The sequence below is a fragment of the Cynara cardunculus genome (genome assembly GCF_001531365.2).
Source record: "Cynara cardunculus var. scolymus isolate 2C chromosome LG 2, CcrdV1, whole genome shotgun sequence".
NCBI classification, from domain to species: Eukaryota; Viridiplantae; Streptophyta; class Magnoliopsida; order Asterales; family Asteraceae; genus Cynara; species Cynara cardunculus.
This window is the reverse complement of record NC_037529.1, coordinates 18484760-18491531: the sequence shown is the minus strand read 5'-3', so window position 1 is coordinate 18491531 and position 6772 is coordinate 18484760.

Here is a 6772-nt window from a genome sequence, read left to right as displayed (position 1 = left end):
TCTTCAAGAACAATTAGAGAGATATCATTCAAAGATCAAAGAGTTGACCAAGATAAAGGAAAATATTAAGGATCAGGTCATTGTAAAGCAGACCATTAGCATCGAACACAAGCAGGCTATCGCTGAGCGTGAGCAAGCAATTGCCGAACTCAAGGCTAAGAAGGCTACCATTGAAGGGTGGTGCAAATCCTCTATCAAGGCCTCTGATCTCGTTCGTAAAGCGCATAGAAATACTAAACAACATTAAAGTGCGCTCAATAAGGAGTGATCATATGAATTAAAAAACATTACCATCGATAACTTCCTTGAGAACAAGGGAATCTCACACAATTTCTCTGCTGTGAGAACTCCACAACAAAACGAGGTCGCTGAAAGGAGAAATTGAACGATAATCAAAGTCGCTCGATCTATGGTCAACGAATCTCGTCTCCCTACACAATTCTGCACAGAAGCTGTCAATAATGCATGTTTCACTCAAAATTGGTCTCTGGTCGTTAAAAGATTCAAAAAGATATCCTATGAACTTTTCCATAGCAGAAAGCCTTCTCTCAACTTTCTACACATCTTTGGTTATATTTGCTATATCTTAAACAACAAAGAAAATCTTGGAAAGTTTGATCCCAAAGCTGAGGAAGGAATCTTCCTTGGATATTTTCAGTATCCAAAGCCTTCAGAGTATTCAACCAAAGAAGACAAGTAATAGAAAAAACTATTCATGTCATGTTTGATGGATCTCGATCAGCTAACTCTAAACCCATCTTTGATGATAAAGAAGAGTTAAATAACTGGATGATGTATTATTATAGAGAACCTGAAGCTTCCTTCAACAATCTACGTAATGTTGATCTCCCTGAAGCCAATGATGATCCATTTATCATTCTTGACACGACTAATAAAGATGTTGAATCCTCTTCAAGGATTGCAGCCATTCCAGTAGTCATATACCCCTTCTACTTCAAATATTGATCCTTCAGTTACTAAGTCTCTTTAGTTACTAAACCTCTTTCAATAGATGAATCTTTCACTAAGGCTCCTTTAGCAATTCAAGTAAATGCTGAAGAATCTCTTGTTGAAGCCTCATCCTCCAAACTCAGAAGATGACAATTTATGTCAACTACCAGTATAATGATGGACCAAAAGCCATCCCATTGATCAAATTCTTGGTGATCCAAGCATAGGTATTCAAACTCATCGAGGTCTAGGTAATATATGTCTCTTTGTCAACTTTATTTCTTTAGTTGAGCCCAAGAAAATCAATGAGGCTATCTCTGATCCAAGATGGGTCAATGCTATGCAAGAAGAACTCATTGAGTTTGATGGAAATAAAGTCTGGTAACATTGTCCCACATCCATATAAAAAAACTGTGATAGGCACCAAATGGGTCTATCGCAACAAGTTGGATGAACAAGGAGTTGTAACCCACAATAAGGCTCGACTTGTTGCTCAGGGATACATACAAGAAGAAGGCATTGACTATGATGAAACCTTCGCACTAGTGGCTAGGCTCGAAGCAATTCAACTCTTCCTAGCCTATGCTACCCATAAGGACTTTAAAGTCTATCAAATGAACGTAAAGTGTGCTTTCATAGGATGAAAAACTTTAAGAGAAAGTTTATGTTGAACAACCTTCAGGGTTTCTTGACCCTAAATATCCAACTCATGTCTATCGATTGAATAAAATTCTTTATGGGTTAAAAGAGGCCCCTCGAGCCTGGTATGATACCATTTCTTCATTTCTCATTTCAAAGAAATTTGTTCGTGGAAAGATTGATCAAACCCTATTTCTTAGAAAATTCAAGGGTCACATCATTCTTGTCGAAATTTATGTCGATGATAATATCATTGGATCCACTAATCCCTCTTTGTGTTTTCGTTTCTCTAAACGCATGAAGAAAGAATACAAGATGAGCATGATTGGAGAACTGACATATTTTCTAAGTCTTTAGATTAAGCAATATGATAAAGGCATTTTTATAAGTCAGAGTAAGTATGTCAGGGATATGTTGAAAAATTCGACTTAACCAACAGTTCATCTATGAAAACTCCCATGGATCCTCCTATCACGCTAAACAAGGACCCAAATGGGAAACCTGTAAACGTTACCTCTTATAGAGGAATGATTGGTTCCTTGTTGTATCTAACAACTAGCCGACCTGATATCATGTATTATACTTGTCTCTATGCACGATATCAATCTGAACCCAAAAGAATCTCATCTGATTATCGTATAACGCATCTTTAGATATCTGAAGGGTACTCCTAATCTGGGCCTTTGGTATCTCAAAGACTCAGGTTTCGACCTAATAGGTTATGCATATAGTGATTTTGCAGGTTGCAAGATAGATAGGAAGAGCACAACAGGAGGCTGTCAGATTCTTGGTGGAAAGTTGGTGAGCTGGACAAGCAAAAATCAAAACTCAGTATCCATATCAACTGCTGAAGCTGGATATGTAGCCGCTGAAAGTTGTTGTGCCCAAATTCTTTGGATGAAAAATCAGCTCATTGATTATGATCTTCAGCTCTCTAAGATCCCTATCTATTGCGATAATACTAGTGTCATGGCCATTGCAAATAATCCTGTACTTCACTCTAGATCCAAACATATACAGATCATATATCATTTTATTAGAGATCATGTTATGAATGGTGATATTGAACTTCACTTCGTACCCACTAACTACCAACTAGCTGACATGTTTACTAAGTCTCTTGATGAAACAAGATTCAATCTTTTAGTTAGCGAACTTGGAATACTGAACGCTGAGGATTAATCCTCTCAGCTCCAAGCATCACTCAGTGATACAAAGTGAAATGATTCAGTGTTTCTTAATCTATCACTGAACTCTTAAGTTAAATGTATCTTACTCTCCAAGGTATGTCTACTTGTCTCTTTTTTCTTAAAACTTAAAATTATCACTGAACACTTTCCCTATTCAGTGGTTAAAATGTTTAAAAAGAAAAAGGCAAATGAACGCTCATATTTAATGATGTCATTAATTTTTTTAAATAAATGGACAAATTTCACGTGTGTCTTTCTGACACACGTTGTCCATTACTCTTCCCAGACCAATCACTCTAAAATAACGTGCAAAAGAAATCATCATTGCACATCTCTTTGGAGCGTCATTTTTCTCTTTCCTCTCACTTCTAAATACCTTCCTGACCCTCTCGTTTACTCTTTATGCAAACAATTCCATACACAAATTCTATCTTTTATTGTGTGCTAGCAAGAACACCAAGAACTCTCTCTTCTACAAACCAGTTCTTCTTATTCTTTTCTTAATACATGTTTGTTTATTTACTTTTGGTTGTTAATCGTTACATAAACATGTTTGTTATTTAAGAACCCTCTTTCTTCTTTTAAATACAAACAATAGTTTATATAAATCTTTCTTTTTCTTGATTTATATTAATTGTGTTTCTTAAAATCATCACGAAAACCCTAATCCTTTTTGGTTTTTCAAATGAAGAGTTTATCCTTCAAACTTTTATTCCAAATGTGCTTTATAACATAACTCTGTGTACTATTCCATTTCATCTTTTCTTTATACATAAACAGCTACTGCTTCAAACATACACTTTGGTATTGGAGAATTTTCCTTCAAACTAAACAACCATGTTACACTATTGGAGATACCCCCAGATAAACCTCATTTTGCGGATGTTGCTTCTTTCTTAAAGAACTATGTGCTCAAATATGCTCTCACCTTCCAACCTGTCATGGTAAAGGATATCCTGAGACAGTAATAGTACATTGCCAAGGTAAAGACCTCGGAGGACAAAGAAGGAAACTCCATCGTCAAGATCTTCTGTGAGTCAACAACATGACGGTGAGTTTTGGTTATTCAACGGTCCGCACTGCTCTACGGCTCCTGAAGACAGTTCTCTATTCCCACGATCCAGATAGTGATCTCATCGTCAAATTTATAGACAATATTCACTATGATTGGACGTTGAAGAAAGACTTTGATTCAGAGCTCAACAAGTCTCTGACCAAGATTGAGAAGAACCAGATGTCTGTTGTCTGGTAATACTTGTTCTCTCACTTGATTCAGTGCATGGGTGGAAAAACAAGAGGTGAAGACTAGGAAAGCAGGATGACGCTGAACATCGAATGTTCAGTTATCAGAATTGTCAACATCAATTACGCTTAGCTCATCTTTGATAACCTGGCACTAAAGCTGAACAAGCGCCAACAAGGAAAGGTGGTTTCCTACACCAGGTTCCTGAGCGGAAAACTAGCCAGAATCCTTACAACAAAATACCCCGCTCATAATGACCTTCCCCTATGCAGGCTTGGATCTAGGATTCTTAATCATAAATCCAAACCTTCAGCTATTGGTCTATTCCCAACCATGATGAGGATAACCAATGCTTCTCCTCTTCTTTAGTAGCCATGACTGTGGCCAAACTCCCTTAGTCTACCCAAGCTACTACCTATTTTTCCTCTCGAAAAAGGACACTCTCTAAAACCACTCTTAATCCCTCAAAGAGGGTTAATAAAGCCATAAAGGGGAAACCCTCTCAGCTAGCTGAGACCTCTTAACAGGTCTCATCTATTGAACTTCTCCTAACTCCTGAAGCATCTACTTTTCCCCTCCCTTCCACTTCAGCAATATCTTCGATTGTTTTCATATGTGTGGCACTTACCCCAACCACTTTAGTGACTCAAATAATTGAATGTGTGATTCCCATCATTGCCACTCATGATCTTTCACTTCTTTTATCAACCATTCTCTCCTCCCTTTCTTCTTTGGTCTCTATCACATGAGCTAATGAACTAATGGTGGTTGTCCCCACTACTGGTGAAGCTATCACCACAGGACCTGAGGATGCTCCTCTCAACTCCCTCAGCAACATGCGGCCGATCCTCTCGACAATGCATTCGAGACGCTTGGTCTTAGCGGTAATCATTCAGATACTGCTAAGGAACCTTCAGGTATACACCATGCCTCTTCCACTTTTTTTGTTGTTACTAACCCTAGGCTCTCTCATGCTCAAACTTCTTTTCTCTGTGCAGGTGCTATGGAGACTGAACCCCCAACCACTGAGACTGACGCCTATGATATGGTTGGGGATGTCGAGTTGCTTCTCCTTGCTGTTGTGACCGTCCTTGACAAGATGGATGAAGTTCAACAAGGAATGCCCTTGAAGGAAGACTTGGCTCAAGGCCTCTCTGCTATCCAAGCTGAGGTTCGTAAAGTCAAAGTCGAGCTGAACTCCATGAAGATGGGAATCCATCACAACTCTGAAGCTATCGTTGCTCTTTCTAGCAAAGATGAAGATGTTCAGGCTCAACTTACCAAGCATGGTGAGTTACTTGAACGGATTTTTCTGCTTCTATAACAACCAACACCTATCCCTGAACTCTCCTTTAATGAAGCTGATTGTCATCAATTGGATATGGTTGTTGAGTTCAACCTTCAAAAAGTAGAAGGACTTGCCTCCATGGAACAATCGTTGTACAACCTGGATTCTCACGTCCCTCTCTCCGTTGATGATGATAAAGAGGGGGAAAAGGCTCTTGAAAAGGATGTTGATGCCATGGTTACTGTTGACCATGAAAACCTTCTTCCTTCCACCTCTGCATTTCCAAATGTTGGTGAATATGAAGAGGATGAAGATGATGATGAGGATCCCGATCCTGAGATCGCAGATGCAGGTACTAACCTTGGTGATGAGGATGACGGCGATAATGATGATGATGATGATTTCTCCGTCCAAGTCATACCAAGACAATCTGCTAAAGGAATCTCCTTCAGGAAACCTACTTTCCAGGGGGAGAGATCCTTGTACCAACACTCCTACTCTGGAAAAGGGAAAGGAGTTGCTGAAGACAACCTTGCCCTACTCCTTAGGGCACTCACCCAATCTAAGGAAGCAAACACTTAACCACGTTTGTATCCTCCACGTTGGAAGCTGAACCTTCTTTTTCTCTACCTCTATCTCTCTCTCTGCAACACCTAATCTCAATCTCTCAACCCATGTTCCTTCTTTTGAAACCCTTGAGGGTGATGAATGTGAAAATGAATCATGCATCCTCATCTCCAGGAAATCGTCAAGACAAACTGTGTGCTCAGAGGTTGAAGAAGACTTGAGGATGGCTCAGATTATAAGTCAATTTGACCAATCCAGGGTAAAAAAATCATCTTCGTACCTTTAGATGTGGTAAGCTCGACTTCCTCTCTGAAGCTGAACGCAAGGAATCCCTAAAAGTTGAACAAGAGCTGAAGCAACATTAGCAGCAACAGAAAGACAGCCTGGAGTTAGCCATGACTCTAGCTAATCAAGCTCATGTAAAAAGAATGTTCACGCAAAATGATCCTCTTAGTGATCAAGCCCTACTCCTGGAAAAAGCTGAACAAAAAAGACAAAGGGTGCTAAAGTTGAAGGATCATGATCTGAATCGGTACAAAGAAAGAATTGAAACAAGTATGAGCCCTCACAGGATTTCAAACGTCACAATCAGTGGACGAATGAAAGATGGTGGTTTCTGGTTTCTATGTTCATCTTCTGGGAGAACAATAATGTTTTCATTGAGTATCATTCCTTTCTCAGTCAATATGGTTTCTATGAATGGCTCGAGATTCGACAGGAAATTCAAAATTCTAAATCTAAGCATAAGGCTTATATTGAAGAAGTTCTAAATGAACTATTCAACAAAAGATCTTTGAGGTTCCTCCTTTGCCACAAAAGTTCTCTCTCGAAGAAACCTTTTTCTCATGGAGAAGGTTCGTCCCATAGAAACGAGCATGAAAACAAATTCTCAGT